At 49.0% G+C, this 12027-nt stretch overlaps 1 long non-coding RNA gene across 1 annotated transcript in view; it reads right to left on the bottom strand.

The window, feature by feature from the left end:
* The window catches only part of LOC144785396 (uncharacterized), a 205836-nt gene extending 194462 nt beyond the window's left edge, over positions 1 to 11374 (bottom strand). Inside the window, exon 1 of the long non-coding RNA XR_013601855.1 lies at positions 11231 to 11374. This is a non-coding gene — a long non-coding RNA (uncharacterized LOC144785396). The remainder of the gene's footprint in view (positions 1 to 11230) is intronic.
* Positions 11375 to 12027: the final 653 nt, after the last annotated feature.

Genomic DNA, 12027 nt, shown 5'->3' with positions numbered 1-12027 from the left:
GCTCATGGCTCACGGGAGCCATTTTATATAATACAAAAGGGGTGGGAGAGCCGCGAACATGTCCTTGCCGGATTACCCCATTGCCTCATGGTCATTGTAGTTCAGTATTCTTCGTTTTAGTTCAAAGTTCTCAAAATGTTCAAAACGTTCGTGGCTAGTGCCCGTTTATTCTCAAATCATATCCCTAGACACGTGTTTCTGGTTAAATACCTTCATCAGTAAGGAAAAATATTTTCAGAGGTTGCTTTACATGCCACCGTCATCTCCTCAGGACTATTACCACTCCCGGTGTGCACGGGCGTCTCCCAGAGCTCGTCAGCTCATGGCTCACGGGAGCCATTTTATATAATACAAAAGGGGGTGGGAGAGCCGCGAACATGTCCTTGCCGGATTACCCCATTGCCTCATGGTCATTGTAGTTCAGTATTCTTTGTTTTAGTTCAAAGTTCTCAAAATGTTCAAAAAGTTCATGGCCAGTGCCCGTATATTCTCAAATCATATCCCTAGACACGTGTTTCTGGTTAAATACCCTCATCAGTAGGGAAAAATATTTGCAGAGGTTGCTTGACATGCCACCGTCATCTCATCAGGACTATTAACACTCCCGGGGTGCACAGGCGTCTCCCAGAGCTCGTCAGCTCATGGCTCACGGGAGCCATTTTATATAATACAAAAGGGGGTGGAAGAGCCGCGAACATGTCCTTGCCGGATTACCCCATTGCCTCATGGTCATTGTAGTTCAGTATTCTTCGTTTTAGTTCAAAGTTCTCAAAATGTTCAAAAAGTTTGTGGCCAGTGCCCGTATATTCTCAAATCATATCCCTAGACACGTGTTTCTGGTTAAATACCTTCATCAGTAGGGAAAAATATTTTCAGAGGTTGCTTGACATGCCACCGTCATCCCTCAGGACTATTACCACTCCCGGTGTGCACGGACGTCTCCCAGAGCTCGCTTGCTTACAATGTTCGCGGTCAGAACGTGAACTGAACAGTCATTCCGACTCGGATCCGACCGGCTCGTGGAGTATTCCTGTCAGTCAGAACCACACCGTAACCCCCTATTAACGGCTTTTCCGCTGTCAGGATTAAGATGTTGGTTTCCAATAGCCTTTCATCGCCGGCCTTTCCGACACAGAAGACCTGTCAAAAAGTGACTTTGGGGGCTTCTGGCAAGGCCCCAAGCCCTTGTGGACTACGGTTGGTGGCCAGGGGTTTACCTAATCAATCAATCAATCAATCACATAATTTGTATAGCGCACTGCTCACCCGGAGGGGTCTCAAGGTGCAGGGGGTGGAGGGGTCAGTCGCTGATCGAAAACCAGGTCTTGAGTTGCTTCCTGAATGAGAGATGGTCCTGGGTCAGCTGTAGGTGGATGGGGTGGGAGTTCCATGTCTTGGCCACCAAGTAGGAGAAGGATCTTCCTCCGGCGGTGGATCTGCGAATGCGTGGTACATCGGCGAGAACGAGTCTGCTCGATTGTAGCTGGCGGGTGGGCGTGTAGAAAGTCAGGCGGTTGTTGAGGTACTTGGAGCCCAGGTCGTGGAGAGCCTCGTGTGCGTGGGTGAGGAGTCTGAACGTGATTCTCTTGCTGACGGGGAGCCAGTGCAGGTCTCTCAGGTGGACGGAGATGTGGTTGTGTCGGGGGTTGTCCAGGATGAGTCGTGCGGAGGCGTTCTGTATGCGCTGGAGTCTTTTCTGTAGTTTGGCTGTGGTTCCCGCGTAGAGGGTGTTCCCATAGTTCAGTCGGCTGGTGCCGAGTACCTGGGTGACCATCTTCCTGGTTTCGGTGGGGATCCATCGGAAGATCTTGCGGAGAGTGCGCAGGGTGTTGAAGCACGATGATGGAGCGGCGTCGACTTGTCTGGTCATCGAGAGGGAGGAGTCCAGGATGAAGCCCAGGTTACGTGCGTGGTCTGTTGGCTTGGGAGTGGTGACCAGGGCAGGGTACCAACAGAGTCGTCCCAGGCGGAGGGCGATGATCCCAGGATGAGGACTTCCATCTTGTCTGAGTTCAGTTTCAGGCGGCTGTTCTTCATCCACTCTGCGACGTCTATCATCCCTTCATGTAGGCTGGGTCTGGCAGTGGCGGGGTCGTTGGTGAGGGAGAGGATCATCTGGGTGTCATCAGCATAGGAGATGATGTTGAGGTTGTGTTGGCGTGCGATGGCTGCGAGAGGCCTCATGTAGACGTTAAAGAGGATTGGGCTGAGTGATGATCCTTGTGGTACGCCTCAGATGACTTCGGTGGCCTCGGATCTGAACGGGGGAGGCGGACTCTCTGGGTTCTTCCAGCGAGGAATGATATGATCCACTCCAGTGCCTTCTCTTGGATTGGATGCTGAGGCGCTGTACTAGGGTGCGGTGGCAGACAGTGTCGAACGCTGCAGAGAGGTCCAGGAGGATGAGGGCCGCTGTTTCCCCGTTGTCGAGCAGGGATCTGATGTCATCAGTGGCTGCGATCAGGGCGGTCTCGGTGCTGTGGTTGGCTCGGAAACCGGACTGCGAGGGGTCGAGGTATCCGTTGGTCTCGAGGAAGGCGGCGAGCTGTCTGTTGACGGTCTTCTCAATGACTTTGGCAGGAAAAGGGAGGAGCGAGATGGGGCGGAAGTTCTTGAGATCGGTGGGGTCCACTGTCGGTTTCTTCAGGAGGGCGCTGAGCTCGGCATGCTTCCAGCTCTCCGGGAAGATGGCGGTGTTGAAGGAGATGTTGATGATGTCCCGGAGTTGGGGTGCGATGATGGAGTCGGCCTTGTTGAAGACGTGGTGGGGGCAGGAGTCGGTTGGGGATCCGGAGTGGATGGTGTTCATCGTGCGGGTGGTGTCTTTGGTGCTGACCGGGGTCCAGGTGCAGAGGGTGGTGGTGGGGGGAGCTGGTTCGGTAGTTGGGTGCGTGGTAGGTGAACCAAAGCTGTTGTGTATGTCGGCGATCTTGCGGTGGAAGAAGGAGGCGAGTGAGTTGCAGAGGTCTTGCGAGGGGGTGATGCCGTTGTTTCCGGCGCTGGGGTTGGAGAACTCTTTGACGATGCTGAAGAGTTCCTTGCTGTTGTGGGTGTTGTTGTCCAGTCGTTCTTTGAGTGTTGTTCTTTTGGTGGTGCGGATCAGCTGGTGGTGTTTGCGGGTGGCGTTCTTGAGGGCAGTCATGTTTTCTGTGGTCTGGTTGTGGCACCAGGCTTTCTCGAGGGTGCGGCAGTTCTTCTTGGAGTTTTTGAGTTTGTCGGTGAACCAAGAGGCTTTCTTGCTGCCGGGTCTGCTGGGAGGGTTCTTCAGTGGTGCAAGGTCATCTGCGCAGTTGGTGGGCCACAGTGTGAAGATGCGGGCTGCTTCGGTGGTGTCCGTTCTGCTGGTGGGAGGGTTCTGGCTGAGGGACGTGGTGAGCTGGTCGGTGGCGATCTTGCTCCAGCTCCTTCGGGGAGCCTGTTGCAGGTGGTGGTGAGTCGTGGTTCTTCTGAAGCTGAAGTGGACGCAGCTGTGATCAGTCCAGTGTAGTCCGGTGGAGTGGCTGAAGGAGATGTTCTTGCTTGAGGAGAAGACGGGGTCAAGCGTGTGGCTGGCGTAGTGGGTGGGGGTGTTCACCAGTTTCTTGAGTCCGAGGTTGGCGAGGTTGTCCAGAAGGGTTGTGGTGTTGCTGTCGTTGTTGTTCTCCAGGTGGAAGTTGAGGTCCCCTAGAAGGATGTAGTCAGCGGAGGGGAGGGCGTGCGGGCTGATGAAGTCTGCGATGTCTTCGCTGAATTGTGTGCGTGGTCCCGGGGGTCTGTAGATGAGAGTGCCTCTGAGGGTAATCTTGGGGTCGGTGTGTATTTACAGGTAACCCCTGTAAAACCCTGTACTTATGGCAGGCACCATGGGGTGCCTGCATTAGGGTGCAGGGTTTTACACTCACACACACACCCCATTGCCCCATTGGAGCCTGTGTTACAGCTGGTTCTCAGGCGTAACACAAGCTCCCATAGGAAACAATGGAAATCCCACTGAACAGTGTTTGGTCTCATCGTAATCTGGTGGTCAGAACCACCAACTGCAAGACAGTCGGTCCCGAATTGGACACTGTGTGGGGCGGAGACTTTCAGCCCGACATCGTAATAAACTCCAAAATCCTTTAAACTGAACATCGTAATTCTGAATCTTTGACCAGTGTGACAACCTTTTATTCATTGTAAATAAACTTTGTTAAACAAATGTACAGTTCTTTGCCGCACCCACTACTTTTGCCAGCACAGCAGAGTATTCAAGATTATCCTTCACCAGTTCATATATTATCAGATGTTCTTTTGGAAACTGCAAATTTGTTTATTGAAGGCAAGCAAGCCTATGCAATATGTATTCAGGGACCTTGTAATGAACTGTTGGTTACTTTTTGTACCTTTTAGGAGTACTTTATCAAGAAGCATATGCAACTCAGTTTAAAACTGATTTACATTTTGTAAAGTAATTATTTTCTTTGATCAATTAAAGACTGTTCGTAGAGTACTATCTGGCAGATGCATCAACGAAAATACCTCCCGGTAAAACACCGAATCGGTAAAACAGGCCGATACCGAACGCAAAACCAGAAAATGCTATGCATCAAACAATAAATCGGAAAAAAATAAAGAATCGCTAAAACCCCACACGGTAAATTACCGAATCACTAAACAGACAATCGGAATTACCGAACCCCAAAGCAGACCTCGGAAATACCGAATCGCTATTAACGAACCGCAATGGTATGCATGAAAAGTCGCTAATACCGAAAACCCCTAAAATCGCTATTTAGCATGAGCAAAATAAGGGGAATCACAATCAGGAGGTAAAGTTAACTGAAGGACAGAAAAAAAAATTCCAACCCCATCAGCAAGTGCTGACAATCAGTAACCCTTCATAAATGCCCTTGGAAACCCCACATGTCAACCAAAATGGCTGCCCTGTACGTGCTTGCTAGGAGGAGGAGGATCAACGCCTAGGCCCAGTGCAGTAGGATGATACAGGACAGGATCTTCAGGGTGCGCATAACTTTGCTGGGCAGACCGAGGAACAGGTGTACGACAAGTATAGACTCAACCGTGCCATGATAATGCGCCTAATAGCAGACCTGGAACCATTACTGCAGCACGAGACCCGTAGGACCAACGCCATACCAGCCCATGTGCAGGTCCTATGCTGCCTGCACCTGCTTGCGTCTGGAAGCTTCCAGGGGGTAATAGCTGAGACTGGAGGCGTGTCGCAAAGTGCTTTATCACGATTCTTCCACCGGTTCCTAGAGGCCATGCTGACATTAATAAATCGCCACATTACCTTCCCCACAACCCCCCAGCAGCTGACACGCACCAAACGGGAATTCTACCAGGTGGCAAAATTCCCCATGTCATCGGGTGTGTTGACTGCACGCATGTCGCCATCTGTCCTCCATCAGCCACCGAATACATATTCCGCAACCGGAAGTCATACCATTCTATCAATGTGCAGGTGGTGTGCAATGCCAAGTACATAATTACGGACCTTGTAGCCCAATTCCCCGGGAGCACACACGACGCCTACATATTCCGTCACTGTGGCCTCCACAGGCGCCTGATCAACGGTGATTTTGGAGAGGGAAACCTACTAGGTACATATAGATGCATCATCGTACTCTCCAACCACTCCATCCCCACATTTATATTTTCATTCATGCTGGTTACCATTCTATCTCCCTCCTGCAGGTGACAGCGCATATGCATTGCGTGAATATCTCCTCACTCCCTATCTCAACCCAGCTACACGGCAAGAGCAGCGCTACAACAGAGCACACATCAGCACCAGGAATGTGGTTGAGCGGACATTTGGCATCCTCAAGAGCCGCTTCCGAATACTGCACAAGACTGGAGGTGCCTTGCAGTACGACCCAGTGACCTGCTGCCAGATCATTGCTGTGTGTGCCATCCTGCACAACATCACCACACGCAGGGGGATACCCATAGAGGTGGACGGAGAGGATGAACTACGTGCACAGCAACCCCCCCCCAACACCGACAGGCGCATGTGCCCAACACAGCTGAAGGGCAAAGGAGGCGGACATACATCACACGGAATCATTTCTGAGACAGGTAAGAGAGTGACTTGACAACAGGATCAGTTTTGCAAGGGTTTAATGGGCATGGACACCTGACTGGTGCAGAAATACGTAACACAAACATGCTGCTGCTGCAGTTAAAGTCAAACTAAAATTGTCCCTTCTCAGAACGGGTGATGCGTGCGGCATCTCAGTCTGACCCTGGTTACGTCACCAAGGACAGTGTGACTTTGCCACATGTTCACTCCCGTTTGCCGCGTACCGCCAGTCTCTTGTCCTGTGACTCCTCGGCTTCTACGCAATGGGAGTCAGTGGCAGTTGCATTGTGGCCACTGCGCCTCCTCCCGCTAGACTCCGACAGGGAGACGCTGCTAACACTGGAGGCTGCCTCACTCCCCTCTTCCGCTCCCAGACTGCTGACACTTGCTGACCCAGGCTGCAGTTGCTCCACTGCAGTGGTCACCCTCTCAAGGGCCTTTGCCACATCCCCACAATAATGACCTAGGTCCACTTGCAGGGACACGGACCTGCGGGACAGCACAGCCGTGCTGTTGCACAGCTTAATAATGGCCTTGTTTGTTGTATTCACTGCCAGCATGATCTGCCTGTGGCGCAGGCGCTCACTCCGTTGGCCTGCGACCACGGCACGTGTCAGTTCTTGCAGGCACAGCTTGATTTCATTGTTGCCGGCAGCTACGGCAGTGGTGTGCTCACGCACAGCGTCAGTCATGTTGCCTAGTTTGTTGCAAAGTTTGGTCATGGAGAGTTTCATGGCACCCATGTGTCTCCCCTGCACGCGCTGGACACGCAGCATCCGGGTCTCCACAACTCCGTACCCTTCGGACAGATCGACTGGTCTTGCAGCAGCCCGACCCGGGGGCACAGCCCTCTGCCTGATGCGCTGTCGTGCTGCAGTTTGGCTGGTTGGAGTGACGACAGCCTGGCGTGGAACATTTGGGTGTGCTGAACTGTGATTCGACTCCATCACGGGCAGGGAGGGAACATCTGCTCTGCGGCTCTGCGGAGTGGCCCGCACTGGTGGTGGTGGTGGTGGTGGTGTCTTGGACCACGAGTGTGGTGGTGGTGTCTTGGACCACGAGGGTGGTGGTGGTGGTGGCTTGGACCGCAGGGATGGTGGAGGTGTTGTCCGCCGTGGTGGTGAAGGGGATGACATGGCTTCAGCTCCCTGTGAGCACTCCGCATCTGACAACACTGGCGTCTCTGAGATGACGAGGCGGGCACTGTCGTCAGGATCGATGGGGGATGCATCTGTGTGTGAAACAGTGCATAGTTATTATCATGGTATAGTATGTGACAATAGCTGTGGCATCTCACAATAAATTACTTTTTCTGACTGACATTTGGCCCTTTGCTGCTGTATTCATCTCTGGGCTCTGGCATGCACCCATTCATGTATTGACTACAACTCCCATGGTGCAACACAGTGGTGAGGGTAAGTGTTTAGGGCAACGCTACATGTGCACTGGGGCTGGCATGGGGGATTGGGCAGGGACTTAGTACGCGCTGCATTGTTACGCTGCCATGCTTCTTACCTTGTCCTCCTTTCCCAGCACCTGAGGTGTCCAGACGTGTGACCCCCACAACAGCTTCCGGTTCTATGGTGGACTCCACTAGATCTTCCTGGGCTGTGTTAGGCGTCACATTGGATGTGCCCCCTCCTGTGCCAGCAGCATCCCTGACCCTCTGCGCTATCCTCTCCTTGGCCCTCTTACGCAGGTCGTACCAGCGTTTTTTTAGGTCGTCGATGCTGCGGTAGGTGACTCCGCAGGCATTTACCTTGTCCTTGATGCGCAGCCACATCTTTTGTTTTTCTGCCTCTGGCACCTTCAGCGACAACTTCCCAAACAGTCGGTCATTGTTGCTGGTCACACACTCTATTAGGATTTCCAGCTCCTTATCAGAAAACTTGCGTTTTCGCTTTCGGGGTGTGTCCTTTCCCTGCTGGGGGGCCTCCTTCTCCATCTTGTCCTGCTTGCCTTGTCCTGGTTGCTACTGGTTCTGTCAGGGTCCTCAACTCCTGTGCTCTGCCTCCTCCTCTGTGCTACTCCAAACACTGAATGCAGCGTGGCTGTCCTACTTCCTGGTTGTGATGTCATCGGCCTGCTTCCGAGGCGTCGCATAAATTTACCGTTTTCGCTATTACCGAATTCGCTAATACCGGATTCACTAATACCGATTCGGTATTAGCTAACTCGGTATTTGCTACTCTCGCTGTCGTACTTTCGGTATTTAATAGCGATTTTTACCGATTCGGTAATTTTTAACGATTATTTTGATGCATCGCGGTTTGCATGTCCTTAATAGCGATTCGTTATTTTTCGCTATTACCGACATGTATTACCGATTGTTGATGCATATGCCTGTATGTGATTTTTTTAATGCTTTTTGAAACGACTTTCTTTTAATTAATGCATGATTTCGCTTTTTATATTAATCTTTTATTTTGAAAACCAATTGTCAAATGTTTTCGTAAATGCAATCAATATACATTTGTACAAAGACCGCACAGGTTCATGTGCATAGAAGTTAACAAAACATCTACAATTAAATCTGTTTCTGTAAAACTGTCATAAAAGATGATTACTCAAGCATCTCAAGCTTTGAGGCAGTACTGAAAGTGCCTTTAATGATGCATGTTTGTTCAGGGATAGTACTCATTCATTTTGGCATCCTTCCTACTAGACAAAATTAGCAGAACTTATATGTGAATTGAGCAATTCTTACCTGTTCTGCAACAGTAAGGGCATGACGTACAAAGGTGTTTTGTGGTCATAACACCTGTGAATATCAAATCCTCAGGGTTTGTGACCACAAAATATCTTTGGGCAATGTGAAAATATCATTTTATGAGCCAACAAAAATGTTTACAACTCAGAAAACGGCTTTTGTGACCGAATGCAGAATCACTCATAGGAGTGAGTGTAAAAGAGGTGCTGTTCTTGTATTTCTGTCACAGTGCTGTGCTCCAATGGCTTATGATCCCAATTACAGTTACAAACAATTGATCAATTACTGTCACTTGAGATCGGGGGGGGGGAACTGAGTTGCAAAGAGGAAGCCATTCCTGTTGGAATTGCGTTGCCAGTCTCAGGTGAAAAGATAGTGGTTTAGAGGACTACTGTATTCTCGCCTGAATTTCATTCAATGTACTTTTTTTTAAGAGCATCCCATGTCCCTCTCAGAGACTTGGCACCTCAAAAAAGTTTACATTGAAGGGATGGAAATCAGGAAGGGAAATCTGCATTCTCAGACATTAGTAGGGTGGTAGAAAATTACTGCTGGCTCATTAATATTAATGACGCAGAAGTTCTTGCAACCACCAGCAAAAGTATATTTTGATATATGTCTGAGTGGTATAGCAGATTGGTAGCATTTCAAAATGCTGAGCGAGTCAATGTGCAAAAACATTAACTGGTTTGCATCCATTCCGATCATACATCAGGGCCTTTGAATCTTAAAGCCCAATGTATGTTTTAGAAGAGAGGGTACTCCGTCGCAACCGAGACGCAATACCCTCTCTGCCAAACTGAAGGTCCATCAGCCTCAATTACAGTCAGGTGGACCTTCAGTATGTCTGCGGCAGAGACTAATCTGTTTCCACCACTGACACACCTCACCTCAGATAGCCTAACAAAGTAGTGGTCACTGACTGTTTTTCCAATTGTCTGCTTTCCCTATGTAGAGAGGATGGAGGAATGGCAAGTTTTCACTGTCTGTCACTACCAGGTAAAACCTGGCAACCAGGGGCAGTGGAGACTGCAAAATGACCGCAACACCATGGCAAAAAACTCCCATGGCATGGGGGCATTGTTTTTATGTATTTGGCATAATAAATTGCCTTTGGGATATTTATTTTGAAAATAAATTAAAAAAAATGAAAGTTTGATGCACGTGACTCCAGTTTCTGGAAAATGCAAGGGATAGCTGTTGGGCAGGCGGACACCTCTAAATTTGGCGGGCAGGAACACCTTTGACATGGTGGGAGTAATGTACCACGCCATGGTGACAAAATTCCTCTGTCAAACTCTACATCTGTGGGGCATATGTACAAGCCCCTATCGCCAAGGTACCATCACTTTTTGTGACGTTCACGTGGTGATAGGGGCCCTGCCTTATGTACAAGGCAGCGTTAAGCCACCTTTAGCTACGTTTAGCGTGAAAGTGGCATGCTGTGGATGTTGTGGTGGGCGTTCCACTGCAACACCCATTGCATTTGACGCTGCCCCCTATGTACAAGGGTGGTGTACATAGGAGGCAGCGCCAAAATGAAGACCTGGAAAACCCTGGTCTGAATGTGGCAAAGTGAGGAGAAATGCATTATTTCTCCTCGGTTTTGCTTTTTCCACCTGTGCTGCCTTGTGCAGCACACATGGAAAAAGCAAAATGCCATGGTTTGTTTATGTACAGTAAGGTGTCCCTTCCTGTACATAAACAAACCTTTTTAAAAATGCCATTTTGTAACTTTCACATGTGCTGTATGAAGCACCACACATGAAAGTTACAGAATTGCATTTTAGGATGGTTTATGTGCAGGAAGGGACACCTTCCTACACATAACCAATTCTCCCCTGCACACAGACACCCTTGCACTCAGTTTGTGAAATTTAGCGCCATCGCAGGGGGAAACACAAAGCTGCACTACATTCTTGTAAATATGGTGCTGCCTTGCGTTTCCGAAGTGGCGGAGCATGTCGTTAAGCCCAGGAGGCTAACATCATGCTCCGCCACTTTGTCGTATATATAGCCCTGAATCTATTAGGTTTCGGTACAGAAAGACATACATATTGCTCAAGTCACCACAAACCCCTGTTCACAGTGTATATTAAAAAAAGGAACAGCACGAATTTTGTAGCTGGAGAACTGTATACTTCAGGCTAGATACACAACTGTCTTTCAGAAAACAAACAAGTTTTCATTGCGAGTCAATTTGCAGTTGGGGCTTAAATGTGCCCTTAACTTATTTTTAATACAAAACACAGCTTCGCCAAGGTGTGAAGTCACAAGACAGAAGAACTGACATGATACTTTGTTGAGGCGAGTCAAAATTCATTTGTATGTCATAATTTCGAGTTTTTTTTAAATAATTGTTACCCAATTTATTTAATCAATATTCAATGTAACAATTGCTTGAAAAAATGAAAATACAATAAGCTTTTCTCTCCACATCAATGCACTTTGCTTACTTTTGTGGTAAGTCGAGGTCCTCTGGTCGCCGTTCCTTTAACCCGCTATTGACTGTTGTAGGCAGATAAAACAAAACAAAACAAAACACAAACTGCATCATTACGGCCATATCTTCTGCAAGAGGAGAACAAGATATTCTGCAAAAGGCGATAGAGGCTGGAGGCTGATCTTTCTTTCAGAGGTTTACATATCTGATGGTAGCCACGCCCACTCGCCTTCCTTCTCTCTATTGGCTTCAAGCACACGACAAGCATCGCCTTCCTTTCCAGCACAGCTACAGCTAAACATGAGCACAGCAAGAGTGAAATAACACAATTGACTGGCATGACTTTAGGCATCCTCGATCTTATTCCTTTCACGTAGGCAATGGCAGGCGCTTCAAATTTATATAACACAGATGAATTAAGGTTTGTGACAAGAATAAAGTAAGTGCAACCCACTCACATACACATTTCATTTTGAAGAATATTCTTTCTGTACCCACCCTTCTTTTTGCTTCAGTTGTGCATGGGAGAAAGGTCCGACTGGGTTAGAAAAAGACCCTGGCAGCAAATTAAAACAGACCCATAAACAGTCAAAAATACAGTCCACACACTGACCCTTGAGACCAGCTCCTTGGGCACTCCCTGATTGAACTATAGGCCAGTCCAACCCTGTGTGGGGGCGGTGAACAGTGCATAATCTGTAGAAGTGTGGAAGATTTTGTTTGTTTGAGGACCCCTGCTGGCACTGCTGAGTGCTGGGGCTGGTGAATCCTCAGGCTACCTAGTTTCTGACTTCGAATCTAACCTCTTTC

This window comes from Lissotriton helveticus, chromosome 10 (assembly GCF_964261635.1).
Source record: "Lissotriton helveticus chromosome 10, aLisHel1.1, whole genome shotgun sequence".
Lineage (NCBI taxonomy): Eukaryota > Metazoa > Chordata > Amphibia > Caudata > Salamandridae > Lissotriton > Lissotriton helveticus.
This window is presented reverse-complemented; position numbering and strand designations above follow the sequence as displayed.